Here is a 15,473-nt window from a genome sequence, read left to right as displayed (position 1 = left end):
GCAGCCTACCTGAACAGTTTCAAACCTGTGCTTTTCTGCATTATGTAGATCACAGTCCTAAGCGACATTCACTCTACCAACCTATTTATGCAGCGATAAAGAACTGTGCAATGTTTTTCGGCCCCAGAGGAGGCTCACACGACGACGACGAATGGACAATAAGCTGATCAATTTAATGAAGTTAAAGGAAGATGTAATCAAAGCTACAGAAAGCTGGAAAGTAGGCTACTCGCAAACTTAAGTTGTTATAGGAACTATGAATTAAAAAAAAGATTTTATTTTTCTGGGGACGGAACGCTCCAACAATTCCGCTTCACCAACTCAATCTTACAAACGAAATTTATTCTACTGTACGCTATGTTGCAAAGGATTCGCTAGCTGTTGGTAGTTTATTCACAAATGTATCAACATTTTGGATGAGTTGGTAGGCTACTTTTGAAAGAAAGCTACCTAGCAAACTTGAGCTGCAAACCGGTACGCATCACCCCATGATATTTACTCAAAAAATCATTGATTGCAACTTTCGAAACACTTTTCCAAATATTTTTGTTGCTCTGAAAATTTGTTACGTAAACCAGTAGGCTACCTCCAACGGTTGCAAGTTGAAAACGTGGTTTTAGCACACAGAAATTTGTAAGAATTGTTTACGCTCCACCACGACTCAAAACCGAGTGAGCAGTTTATGCATGTTGTGCATCAAATTAGACCTTGCAAAATCTTTATTATTTGATGCTGTGATCCGTAACTGCATTGCAAAAGGTTCGGAATGGATTGAATGCTTTATTGAGCTATTTTCATTGTTCGCATTGTGTGTTTACAATTCTTCCTCTATCTACTCTAGGTTATACTAAAATTACCACCTATAACAATTTCGATTCACAACATGACTGGAACCAACGCAGACGCAGTGACGCAGACTTATCAAAGGAGGAGACGTTATCACCGACCCAAAAGCGATTCTTCCAGGATTCCACACAACAAACAGACAAGAATTCATCAGCAAATACGCCCACACAGCCCAAACATCAGAAAGTTTGCACAAACTACTGCATTCTTTGGATATGGTGCATTTTTCTTGGAAGTGTCTTTATTTGGGGCCAGAGAATCGTTTTGATACGGGACCTAAATTCTCCTCCCAATGGCCGTGGCCAAAGGCACCATGTATGAGATGTGCATGTGAACATCATATAACTTCACTGCAATTCTTTCAAAAGAAAATATTGAGCAACAATGGCAATTTTGCTGCAAGTGCAGTCGAGTGATTTTTGTTGATTTTCATATTGAAAGAAGTTTTTTCACATAAATACGTTGTTTAGAAATATATATACGCTGTTTAAAATCGAAAGTTTAAAGGAATTCAATTTCACGATGAGGAAAGTAGCCAAGTTCGGCTTAAGACACATGATGCAAGGCATGATACAAATTCGTTACTTGTATTTTTGCTAAAAAATGTGTTTTTGGGGGCCACTTTTAGTATTGTTTCCCGACCAGTCATGATTTCTCTCGGAGGCCCTGGTCATAGCCCAATGCCCCCTACGTACGCCACTGTTCATACCTCAAACATGCATACACATATATAATGCAGTAGCATGTGTTGTGTATATATTATGTACATTGCACATACCTCAACTAACACTACAGCCTACTTTAACGGTTAAGAATCAAGCAGTGTAAAATTTACAATTGTTTTCACTAAGATTACATGAGTGGCAGAATGAGATGGTGATTTGAGCGCATGGTTTATTGTTGTGCAACAATTCTACTAATTCAATTTAAGTTAAGCATTATTTCTTCTCCAATCCAATGTTGTAGTTGCATCATAATGCCACAATAAAGAACGTGTCACGTAATCCCTGGTTGCACCATTTGTCACAATAGCATCCCAGACCTAAAGCAAGATCAGTTTTTTATATGCATTCAACGTTTACAGACGTTAAGCATTGGTTAAAAACGTGGCTTGTTACATAGCAAATACAAATCGGATTAGTGGATGTTGAATGACATGTACGAATTTTTCTTTCAGAGTGCTGTGCTGAGCTGTTGGGATAAATTTCTGACATACACCAATGTGACCTCACAATTGAATACCTTGTTGTGTTTCATGAGAACAAGGTCACCACTTGTCACTGACTTCCTGACAATTTGATATCAACATTTTCACGCTTTTAGCTCTTCATCAATGCGTTGAGCATTAAACAAATTGTGACCTCAGACTGAACTAACTGTTTGTGTTGCTGTCAGTTGCTTCACTGCCCAATTTTACACGAGAACCACATGCTTGTTTATGAAGAACCTTTAGTTATGTACAATCTCTATCCTTCTAAAAACGGATGACTTGTTATAATAAATATTGAAAGCTTACATTGTAGAAATTCCTTATAACTGAACAGAGAGCACCTTTGCGCTTTAAAAACATGTTAACCAAAAGTAAACTTTCTGAATTTTAAACTGTACATGATGATGGACGTTAAGTCAATGCTTTTAAAGTAACTTTGTATCAAAACGATTGAAGAACTTCAAAATTCAAGAACTTTGTATGAAAACGATTTTCCACAGCATGTGGTTGAGAATTTATTACAATTGTTAAGTCGGTGAGGAATTCGCAGAAAATCGTAAATCTTTGAACAATAAATCCATCTCAGCAGGTTTTGCTACAGTATAAGGAGAAATCTTTCATAGTTGTTTATCATTGGATTGTTTTTTCAAAAGAAGAATTTCTTCAACATGGTACGAAAAAACTAAAGACACTTAACTGCAGCTAATTTTATGTCTGATTAAGTTTAAGTCCAAGTACAGGCAGTGGTCAACTGACGGATGCCTTAATATTTAACGACAAGACAAGAAAATAGGAATAAATCGCTTTTTCTAGAAAAGGAATATATCTAAACACGGTATTAAACAATAAATACTGTAAAAAGTGCTAAACAGGCTGTCAAGGGTTGAGAGACTAATAACTATATTTGATTTAAACACGGCATTATATATTTATCTTGTGTAACAGTCTTTGAATTTCTTTCTTGTTTAACATTGCGCCAAATGTCAATTTTCAGTCCAAAAGTCGGTAGGCAAAACCAACGCCGTTAATTAATTAGATTGCTTACATTGCTACAAAGCCAAAATTGCAGCTCAAAATATTCAAGTTTTTCCTTAACCTACCATAAACCATGTCACAAAGTCCGTTTTGTTATGAATGACGTCATTCACCGTAAGTTCTCGATCAAAGTACAAAGAATATTAAAGTAGGTTCATGCATCATTTAAAACCAAGTTGTCAAGTTTCACCATGTACTTCCTTTGCTTAAGCTCTTTTTGCTACCGACAGGCTATAAATTATGAGACAAAAAAGAGATGCGGCCCCCGCTGACCAAGTGTTCGTAAACTCGGGTGGGCCATGGATAATAGGCTTATTAAATACGTAGCATAACGTAGCATACCACCTTAAAAATACCCGATGTTCTACAAGCATTTCGGAAATTGATTTTAAACCTCCATGAATGGCAGATCTCAGTGTTAAACCATTGATTTAGCATTATTTCCTTCAATGTACTTCTTTTTTGTGTTATGATATTAGCAGGGCTTGATTAAGGCTCACGGGGGCCCGAGGCACAGCTAAGTTTACGGGCCCCTATTGGCAATCGCTTTCGATGCAGAGCAAGCAACTTTCTAAGTAGCAAATGTGCCCAAGACCATGCAAGCATCAATAATAATATAATGTTATGCCTGGGTGGGCATCTCGGTGTAGGCTAGCATGAAATCGTTACACAATTTGAAATTGTTAGCCTATTGTAAAATATCAACTGTGCACACACTGGCACAACAACTTTCACTACCTACGGCTACGGTACTAATGTAAAAAAATTGGGGCCCCCAAAACCAGGGGGCCTGAGACCTGTGCCTCGTGTGCCTCATGGTTAATAGGGCTCTGGATATTAGTGTAGCCTTTCAGTGCAGTCCGAGAGCCCCTTCAACCTGGTAGAGTAGAAGGATATACCCTCGGTCAGAGCTGTAGAGAATAATGTGAGGGGTTCGGCACCAATAAGATACTCGGGCCCCAAATCAAGACACTTCTAAGAAAAACACATTGTGTCCAAACAATGAGAGGCGGTTCTTCAAGTTCCCAGGCCCCTTGGAAAGGTAATGGGCACCTAAAATCATCCAAGACCCGGGATGCAAAAGTATCCCCTCAAACTCCCCGTCAACGCTACTGCCTTCAGCCGCAAGAAGCTCAGATGAAGAAGAATTATCTGATGTTGCTCGAACAAACCGTGCAATGCAACACTTTGTTATTAGCCTCTAAATCAGTTAAAAGGTTAAAAGGCTGTCGATTCACTAATAGGGCTCATTTCTACTTCAATTCTGATTTCAAAAGTTACTGAACACCTGACTTACAGTAAATAAACATATCTTTGCTTGGTAATCTCACACGTTGACGACTGGCGTTCTGTTGCTTCCAAATATTTTCTACACTTCTGCTGGGTATTCAGTGCTGTATTCATAAAAAAAGCACAGGGTATACTGTCAGATTTTCCAAAATGATAAATAATACACAACCTGCAAAATACTAATCTTCACTCTATTTCTACCATAACATGAATTATCAACATCAAAATTGGACGAGAGGTACAAAATTGTTTATTTTTCTATAAATACATTCCAAACAGCCTGCCGAGAGGAATCTATATCTTTAACCTCTTTACAAATTTGAGATCTAGCATCCTTAGCTTGTTGTTGTATCCAGGCTTAGACCTGGTGGTTGAAGATTTAGATTAAGTGGACGGGAAGGCAAGGAAGCCAATCTTCGTGTCCACCTTCAAGCATGCTTTAAAGTGTCCTGCCAAAGACACAGCCGCATGCTCGTAAGCGGTATCGAACCGGCGCCCTCTCGAGTGCCGTTCCAGGGCTCTCACCACTCGGCTATGCTGATCGGTGGTTTAGCAGCCAGGATCTTACATATTTTTTAGTGATAATTGAGGCACAGGTGGTCCATTGCAATTAATAAACATCACACAGCTCACATTATCAATGGTCCTCAAAGAGTTAAGTAGTTAATTACTAGTTGTCAAGAATTAGTAAGGATAGCATAGACACTCTCTTTGGAAAACCAGAGGGTATATGAGTATACTGCATATACCGCATATAGAGAGTATATAGAGAGTATACATATAGAGAGTATACCTGCATATAGAGAGTATACTGCGTATACCGCCGTATACTTTCGAATACAGCACTGGGTATATGACATAGTGTTGTTTTAGCAGCAATGGCCAGAAATCAAACACAATCAGCTGAGCAGCAAAGTTAAAAGAAAACAATCTCTAACTTTCTTCTGAAGACTTCAAACTAGCTGTCACAAAATGTTGACAGTGATACCCCAGCTTTGTTTCCAACGTTTCTTTAGTTAGCACGACATAACGACTGACTTAACAAGGCTGAAACAGGTAAAACCATTTCTATAGTAGAGAACTACCAGTTCAGCTGCAAGATTCGCATTTGACTTTATATTCTTACAAGTTCTCGTGCAATGAAATAACTTCATATTATGATAAACGGCAGTCGGCTTTCTCGACAAAACATTTACCGCATATCATTAAATTTATTAGACCTTGACCCTTTACTGAGCGAGCAAATCGGTAGTTTTTACATTGATTCATTGTCTGCTAACGTTGAAACAATGTGAAAAGAAGCCATTTCTTAGATAGTTGGCTTTGCTAAAGCAGGGAGTTTCAGCAAGCTGTTCTACCGTACTGCACCACTTAGGCAAATGTAGGTATTGATCTGTGTTCGCATCGTGGTGCAACATTGAAATGTTTTTCTTTTCTTCATTTTATGGTTTAGCAATGTTGAATACGCAAAAGAATTGATTTGGTGACGTTACTGACTTTCCTCAACAGAACCTAATACATCTGCTGTAGATTTGTCATAATTTTTAGTCATTTTGTGCTTATGTTGCAAGATCACAGTGTTGCAAGTGGAAAGTCAGACCAACTAATATCAACAAGTGATCAAGCATCGGTTATAGAATATCCTCATTGCTTGTTGTGGTAATTTTGTGTTCACGATGGCAGCTTGTCTTCAGTCCAATCTTGAACTGCAAGCTTGTCACTATGAACACAAAACAAATCGATAATTCGATATTTTGATTTTGCAGTCTTCTGCAGACTATACACTTCTTCACATTGCTTTTATGGTTTCAGCCCATCAGGTCTAGGTCAGAGATTGAAGGGAGTTCCACTTTGTAGGAATTATATTTTCAGCATAGGTTGCAACATCAGGAAAGTTAAAACCATCTTCAAGATGAAGCAGCTCTGGTTCGGCTCTCGGGGTGTGCGCTTGAGCAACGCATTCTAAGGACTTCTCTCCATACAGCGACACCTAGCGGATGGAATAATTCTCAGTCAACAGCACTTCAACAATTGAAAGCTTCACTCTGTCAATCTCGGTAACCGGCACTGCGTTAGTGGTTCAAGGCCTCTAAAAGTATGCAAAATTATCAGGAATGACCTTTCAAAGCTTTGTCAACCAGAGGATAAGGATTCAAAGCCAAACCAACCAAACCATATCAAAGACTGCTCTCTGTTCAGCCGCACCGAGTGAATATTTCACAAGCAAACACATTTTCAAGAATCGAAAACTTCATTTTGCCAAACTAGGTGACCGGCATTGCGTCAGTGGTTCAAATCCTCTGCAAGTTTGCGAAACTGTCGGGATCAAGCTCTCAAAGAAGCTTTCCCAGTCCGAGGATAACAAATTCTCGAATCAATCCATTCATGTCCCCTTTTATTTCAATTTTATTTGCAAACTACACCGATCATTAACAAGCAAAAGCCATGCAGTCGCTGTTAGTAGCAAAGAACACCAAAATATAAAACGATTTGCTAACAATGAAGAGCACCAAGGGTGTTGAGAGGATAATTTGGGCCCGGTAACAATGAGCCATACACCCCAAATCAAGACACGTCTACGAAACACGCACGGTATCCAAACAATACTTTGTGGTTTCGTCAAGTTTCTCCTTCGTGGTTTCGTCAAACAATACTTTGTGGTTTCGTCAGGACCCCTTGGAAAGGTTCCGGCCCCTAAAATCAGCTTGGACCCGGGTCTAAAAGTACCCGCTGGACCCCCTGTCAACGCTACTGAAGAGCACAATAGATTTACTGAGTTGTAAGTATCCAGTTAGTAAGTTACTTGGCGTGGTTATGTAGCCTACCATACTACGGCTTTCGTTGTGTCAGACTAGCACGTGACAATTCTGTACGGCAGCCAGTGACAATTTAGATCAAAATAGAGTAGAGTCTCATTTGAAATATTTAATGAAACATCTATGCCGAAAATTCTATTCTTTGCTGAAATATTTGCTGTTCTTTGCTGAAATATTTGTCTACACTTTGTAAATTTTTACAGTAGTTATGATCAATTTCCGTACGCGGCTAGCTTTATTTCACTGTGCACGTCATAGTGAGTGCTTCAAGGCCTTGTGTAACGTTTGAAGTTATTTTTGTTCATAACTTTGCGCAGTCTGCTTAATGTAGGATATTTCCTCATAGAAACCGAAAGCACAAGTTCAGTTGCACCATCAGCAAGTGACGTATGTAAGCTTTTTTGGTCTGGATTTCAAAACTATCTTTTGCATGACACGTTAACATTAAACGGCACACGAATAAAACCGTTTTCAAACGTAGGCTTGACTACCCTAAAGCTTAACTTTGCAAAAAGAAACGTTGTTTTGTTCCTCATGAAACGTCATGAAACACAATTTGAAAGAGCGCGTTGGGATCACACGTCCATTTTAATTTTCTACAAGAAATTTTACAGGTGCATTTAATTACCTAGTAGGCTAAGCAATTTTTTCTAATCTAAATAGCCTACTGTTGGGATTGGCTTACGAGCACGGCTGCAAAGTCGGAGCGCGGAGCCGCGAAGCTTAGCGTTTTTAATGGAACCGGGGCTGGAGCCATTAACTCGGCTTGTTGTAGAGCCGGAGCTAGAGCCAGAGTTTTTAACTCCGCTTGGTGTGGAGCTAAAGCTGGATCCTTGAACTCCGCTTGTTGTGAAGTCAGGGGCTGATCCAGGACGCAGCTTTAAGGGAGTCGATTTCAACTTAACGCAATGGTGGCTGTGGGTCTACATTATTCCGAAAACGTTCGTATGTATTATTATGGCCGAAAAATTATGGCTATAAATTTATGAAATAAAAATTATGAAGAAAAAATTGCATTTACGAAAAATATATTTATGAAGAAAAAATTATGAAATATAATCGCAGAAAACGTTCGTAGCATATAGTTTTATGTTCACTCTAATGTATGATGTTAAATGCCGTGTGGTTGCTTGGTTTTATCTGTCTATGGTTAAAGAAAGTCACCTCTCGACCAAAGTTATATTTCCACAGTGTTTATGATTATCGTAAAGTTTTTTGCTGATGAAAGCAAATAACTGAACTGATATAAAAAAAAGTCAGAGCCCTTCGAACCTTGGACAAAAAAGTGATGAAACTGCTTGTCTGTTGACAAATCAATCCAAACATTAACTGCAAAATAAAAGCACTAAACATAAGAATTGGATGCAATAAGATTCTGTCGTGCCTGTAGAAAGAGAAAAAGTACGGTATATACAAATAATATAACTACTTGCCAAGAAAGGGTGTTCTACCGAAAGCAGGCCCGTAACTAGCTTGGAGCAGCAGGGGGGGCAAAAAGTATTCTAGAGGGGGCCCAACTTTTACTTTCCGTATCATGTACGAAAACGACGTTTGTACACAATGTGGGTATATTTACGCAAGAACATTAATCGTAGGCCTAATACAACGTTTACATTAGACTAGTTTATCATAGAACCAGTCAGTGGCGTAGCCAGGAATTTTGAAAGGGGGTGGGGGCAAAGACCGACGGCGTCTTCGCCAAAGACGACACCCAGCAGCGGGGGGTCTGGGGGGTCCCCCCCAGAAAATTTTGAAAAATTACTTTGAATTTGGTGCAATCTGAAAGCATTTTCAACAAACATGTGGGTATAAATATTCCTGTAAAATGGTGCTGTCCGGTGGCATAGCAAAAGGATAAGATCATGTTTTCTAGGGCATTTTTCGGTAATAAAGCTAAGTCTCTATGTTTTCTTGTTGCTAATTCCTGGCTGAGATATTTGAATGTTTGGTATTGGCGAAACTCGCTCTTTTAATGCAGTTTCGTTTAAAATTAGGCAAACTTTGTTTTAGAGACAACATTCTACCACACCCTTAAACACACAATGTTTACAATTAAATAACACAAGAAAATTGAGTATAAAACTGAAAAGTCAGCGAACAGAGCTAATTAACATAATTTTTTCCAGGAGGTGCCAACATTTTTTCAGGAGGGGCTTCGCCCCCCCTGCGCCCCCCCTAGTTACGGGCCTGACCGAAAGTGGTGGTCTACCGATTCTTGTTTCTTCAAAACTAGTCCAAAATTTGTAGTTAAACAAAATTAGTCCGAATGTAGGCTAATAGCCTGGTTGGAAATCTCGAATTGCTGAATCGTTGGTAGAATCATTAAAAGAAAGAATGCATTTGAAACTTATTGACTGCTCGCAACTGTCGGTGGTTAGTTTGGTTGCATTTCTCGTCACGAACTGTCAAAACATGTGACAATTAATTGGAGTTACAAGTAGGCTACGTTTTTTCCAGCCCTTTAACCTTTCTTTAATGAAGCAGAGTTGCTGCCAAGTTTTTGATAATTGATTGCATCGTGACGCCACAAACGCACATCACAAACTACTAAAGTTCGTCACAACTTGATTCGTGGCCTATTCTTGTACAACAGTTCGTTTTTTGCATTTTTCTCTGCGACTGCACAAGTACGAGTTCAGTTTCAGTTCAGTTTGTTTTTATTTCTGACCATCACAACTACAGTATAAACAATATATGCCAAACATAGCAAAGGATTAGAAAAAGGTAGAAGCGACAAAACGCGAAAGTTATAACGTGCTTGAGACCGAAACAGCAGGAACATTCTAAAATATGAACTGTCACAACATTTCAATAATTTAAAAATTTTGAAAAATGAAAAAAAGAGCAAGCAAATCTTTTAAAATTTATATGAGTATAAAAACAAAAATAAAAATAAGCCGTTGCTTCGTCGATCAACCTTGGCGTGCTATCAAAAATGCTGATGGTCAGAGGGTGTAGAGCAGGGATGTTCAATCTTTTATTTTAGTGGGCTGCATTGATTGATTGATTGATTGATTGGCGTTTATTTTGTTGCGAGTAGAAATACACACATTCATTAAGCAAAGCTAAATAATACGAACGATCACGTGGAATGTGTGGATACTGCAACGGGTGACTGCGAACATTGCTACTTGAAATAATTTAATAGGCCGCAGAACCTATTAGATTTCAAAAAAATTCGTACATAAAAAAAAAACAATTAAAAATTATTCATTTCATCTGTGAAAATAGGAACGAATAACACAGACTTAGAAGCCACAGAGCTGCACACACCCACTCATTAGCGACTCTCGCTTAACACTGGCGTAACCATGCCACACTTGCAAATTGCACTGGCGGTGTATCGTGTACGAAAGCTGCTGTTGAGGTGCGGCATAAATCTCAGAACATTTATGAGAACAAGTAAAATCTTTTTAAATGTTAGTATTTTTCGATTTTTAATAATTTGCTAAAAACAACTCCTTGGAGTGAAAATGACTGGCGGGCCGCACAACACCTCAGGCAGGCCGCAGGTTGGATATCCCTGGTGTAGAGGATGTATTGGCTAGGCAATACTTTTTTACTCAAGCATTTTGCTTTTGTGCCCACTGTTGCTTGATGCTAGCCTATATGTGAATCTATCTATTGCATTGCTATCAGATAATCATTTCAAGTAGAAGGGAAAGAGGAAGAAAAAGGAGGAAAGTGTTTAATGCTTTTTCATGAAATCGATGAGTGGTGGTAAAATAACTTAGCCTACAAGGCAAAGCAGAAGATAGAAATGCGATGGAGAGAGAAGTGGACTTCTCAAAAACAGAGAGCTAATAATAACTAATTACGTAAATTAACTAATAACTAGAACTAAATAACTAATCATTTCAGAGTTAAAAATGATTTAGTTTATTTTTTATTTTTATTACAGGTTTTTCCATATTAGTCTATTTGACGAGGCCTTGATGTTTTTAAGTAAGCTCAGTTCTAAACTTCTAAGATATCTTCCGTAATGAAATGAATCTCATTTAGCTTTGCAACTATTGAAAAGTTAGAAGTTTGTATTTTAAATGATTTTCACTGTGCTCTGAGGTCTGAGGTTGATTTTACAAATTAATTATTTTTATAATTTTATCTGTCTGCGATTTTTCAAGAATTGAAAAAGCCATCTTTCCGACGGAAAAATCTTTATTAATGAATTATAATCCTCAAGTTCCCAAACCTGGATGATTGACTTGTTATAAATGTATGATGCAGTTGCAGATAGGTTGAAATTAACATTTTCATAAACAGAGTATGGCTCAAAATTTTTGTTGATCATGCAGAAAGGATTTTTCGTCTGATTGTTGAAGAGGTAACAGTAATGATAAGCAACTAGGTTGCAATCGAAATTTCGAGGTATTTTATTTTGTTTTTATAGAAAACAAATTGTGTCCATTTTGTTTCAAATTGAACTCTTTATAGAAACTTTCGCTTCGACACAAAAAATTGCTTTTGAGGGATATGTTTGCCGCCATTCTCGAGAAATATATTTCAGTAAAATCCTTTTGGTAATTTAAGCATACTGTAGCCAATGTTATCAACAAATCATACAAGTTTCCTAATCTGGATGATATTACTTCACTTGTTTTGTTCAATCGTTTGGTTATATCCTAAATAAAGGATTCTTGTATAACTTTTCATCTTCTATCTTAAGATTTTCCTCTATTTTCATTTGAATCAATCATAAAAATCTTCCCTTCCAAGTTTTTTCCATCTTCGATTTCTTTTCTATCTCCAAATTTTGTGATTTTGACATTTAGGCCTTATAGGCTATGTCACAAGTAAATCCACAGACTGCTAAGAATTTAACAGCAATATTTTTCTAAGAATTACATAGGTTCCGTCTGGTGTTTAAAGTTAGATCTAGAAGACCTATATCTGTGGTCTTGAGAGTGGTCTTGTTTCGGGGCAACTTCAACCCTTGCTGTGCAGAGAGCCCAGCGAGATGGAATGCGCTGAAGTGACTGTTTTTATGTGTTATGTTTTCACGGTAAATTCTGTTAAGCGTGTGTTTGTAGTTTGCAGCAGGGCTAGTTCAGCCTACACTCTTTCCTATCGCTTAAGCTTTATTCAAATTTGTAGGGGCACCTTGGCTTAGATAACCACATGTTTTTTTAATGCCGCCACGACGTAGCTTCCTTATGGATAAACGTTGTGTGTTTGATATACCGGTAGCCTACTACTTCTGTACAATGTAGGCTACTGTACCAGCATGTGAAGAAGGGCCATAGCCTAGACATTTTTCTCTAAAGCAGCGTTTGTTCATACTTATGAGAGTAATCAAGGCTACAATCGAAGAGGCACCACTACGCAGTCGACGGTTTGCCTTTAAGTGTTTTGCCAAGGACACATGCTCTCGAGCGGTTTCGAACCGGTGCCCCATCGAACGTTGATCCATGGCTCTCAATTAAGAAACGAAATCAATCGGAAGTTTTTACTTATCTATTTTTATGAATTTTTTATGTCTTGATGTAGTATAAGAAAGTTCATGATGGAATTGGGATGGAAAGAAAGATGGATGACTTTTTCCATCCCATCATCCAAATCATCCAGCCATTTGCATCCTTGACATTTTTCATCCCAGAATCTGCTTTTCATTCCATTTCATTCCATCCCACCCTATTCCCTGGAGGCATCATCGTCTATTTCAGTGGTTCTCAAACTTTTTCAAAAAATTTGTTGAGCGGTCCCCTTGCGATTTATTCAACGACTCACGGTCCACCAAAAACTTAAGGCAAATTAGCGCAAAAGCGGTAAATAATAATTTATTTGTTACATGCAATTAAAAATGCACACGTCAATAAAATGAGTGCACCTGCTTGGGTGTTATCAGTTCTATGTTAGGTTCCGTTTGGTTCAATATGATCTAGAATGTAGACATTATGCATTACATTTAACATGTTTTGAGATAGGTATCAATGTGACATTGACTTCTGTATCTCTGACACCACCTGTGACAAAATGTTTTCCGATAGCTCAGATATTCTCCTACTCACAGACTCACAGTGTCGTTTGCAGAGACACTTGCTTCAGCTTTTGAGCTTCAGATTCTCTCAAAACGTTTGATACAATGACTTGGCAACAAGGCAAGATCAGTTGTTCTCCGCTGGTGTGAGGCTTAGCGATAGCTATTTTTCTTGCAATTTCGTAGGAGGTCCTTAACCCTGCAGTATTTTCCTTCCATTGATCACTCGTGCTATCAAATTTTGAATTAACTAAACTATTAGCTCGCCGTTTAAAAAAATCTGCATCTTTGTTTTGATAATATGGATAATAAGTTACCAAATGTCTTTTCAGCTTGCTAGGTTTTACAGCAGAACTTGCTAAAACTTAACAGCATACCACGCACTGCGGCTTTTCTTCCCCTCCAGAATGTATCACAGTGAAACCAAATTGAACATAGGAATCATTGACTCTTAATTTTTTTGGAGGCTGAGCCATTTTCACGTTTTGTACTCAAATTTAAGTTAAAAATTCAATTTGTAAAGTTAAAAAGTTATTAATTTTTGGCTAATTTGACTAAGGCTAAAAAAGCTAAAAGTTTGGAAAGGCATTTAATTCAAAACCTAAATCAGTAAAAATAACCAGCCTTAATCAACTTCGCCTAACTCCTTTTTAGTCAAGTATATTTCGTAATTCTGCTCTTGATCTGGTAAACACGAGTGTAAGGAGTGTTGTAGGAATACGTCACCACTATGCACTCCTTGATGTCACAAAGGCGATAGAAACAAAACAAAGGCTATCATAATGAAACGAAAGATCAGGCAGGGATGCCAAGCCACCTTACTACAATATATCTTTCAACTTTATTTTGGAAAATAAGTTGCCTGAAAATTTTCACTTTCCACAAATTTTTTTTCTTCGGGATTGTGTTAATTTTTTTGGAAGGTGCTTCGCGGTCCCAGAAAATTGTCTCGCGGACCCCAAAAGGACCGCGGACCCCAGTTTGAGAACCGCTGGTCTATTTCATCGTTTGAAAATAATTAATTGAAAAACCTTATATTGATCTCCACAAAACAACAGTTATAAAAGTAAATGGATCTACATTACATTATAGGCCTAGGTAGAGTGGCCGACGCAATTAGGTTTGTCCAATATGTTACAAGCGTTGTGGAATGGCTTCATCTCCCACATTTCTTTCAATTGTAAGCATTTTGTTTGTTATTGAGATAAAGCGGTTTGTTCCTCAAACTGTACTTGGTAGCGTTTCTGGTGGTGTTGAAAAAAATGACAAGAAACAGTAGACTAGAGTAAGGGCTCTTAACCAGGGGTGAACGCACCAATAAGGGGTGTGTTTCCAGGAAAGCGTGGATTCTGAATCATCAAAGTGTTATAAACTGACGTCAAAAAGTTCAGTGGGCTTTTACCCAATATTTTGAATTCTATTTCAGCTGTTTTAAAAGGGGGTGCGAGATGTGGTTGGTGATTTCAATGGTAGTACCAAGCCATCAGGGAGAAAGGTTAAGAACCACTGCTGTAGAAGTAGTAAACCAAGGTAACCCAGGATTTTTAATCTAATTAAAGGGTTAGATCAGAGGTTCTTAAACTGGGGTCTGTGGACCCCCAAGGGGTCCGCGGACTAGTTTTAGGGGGTCCATGAAGGGGGCCCAATGGAAATCTTAGTGTACAATTCTAAAAATGGGGGCCCAATGGAAATCTTAGTGTACAATTCTAAAAATGGGATAACTTTTACTAAAGAAGAAATTAAATTCAAACAACGCTGATGATTTTCCTCAGGTTATCGTTACTCGTTGCTTTTTACATCGCCATGCATTAGCATCGAAAACTCTCCCAACAAATTTGATATAAATTTTGTCTGGTAGTGTGAAGAGTTATGTCAAGAAATGGGAGCGGAATATGATGTTCTCCTCTATCATACAGAAGTTCGTTGGCTGTCAAGGGGACAAGTTTTGAAGCGCTTTTTCTTTTTTTCTAAGAGACAAAAATATTGAACTCTGAAAGCAGTTTAACAGTGAAGAGCAGTGGCGGCTCGTGGTATTTATAGCAGGGGGTGCTGCAACCGGAGGTAGCCTATACGTGAAAGAGCGAGCGCCAAAGGCGCGATGCCAAGGGGTCTAGGGACATGACCCCCATAGATTTTACCTTATTTTAGTGGTATTTCATGAATTCTGAGGCTATTTGAGCAATTAATTTCCTGATGTTCATCAAGTTTAAATAGGCTGTTTTAGCATGTGACCTTTGGCCTTAACTTATTATCGTAAGTTAACAATGAACCTAGGTGACATTTAATTTATAAAAAATCA

The sequence above is a fragment of the Aplidium turbinatum genome, chromosome 11 (assembly GCF_918807975.1).
Source record: "Aplidium turbinatum chromosome 11, kaAplTurb1.1, whole genome shotgun sequence".
NCBI classification, from domain to species: domain Eukaryota; kingdom Metazoa; phylum Chordata; class Ascidiacea; order Aplousobranchia; family Polyclinidae; genus Aplidium; species Aplidium turbinatum.
Note: the sequence above shows the minus strand (reverse complement) of the source record.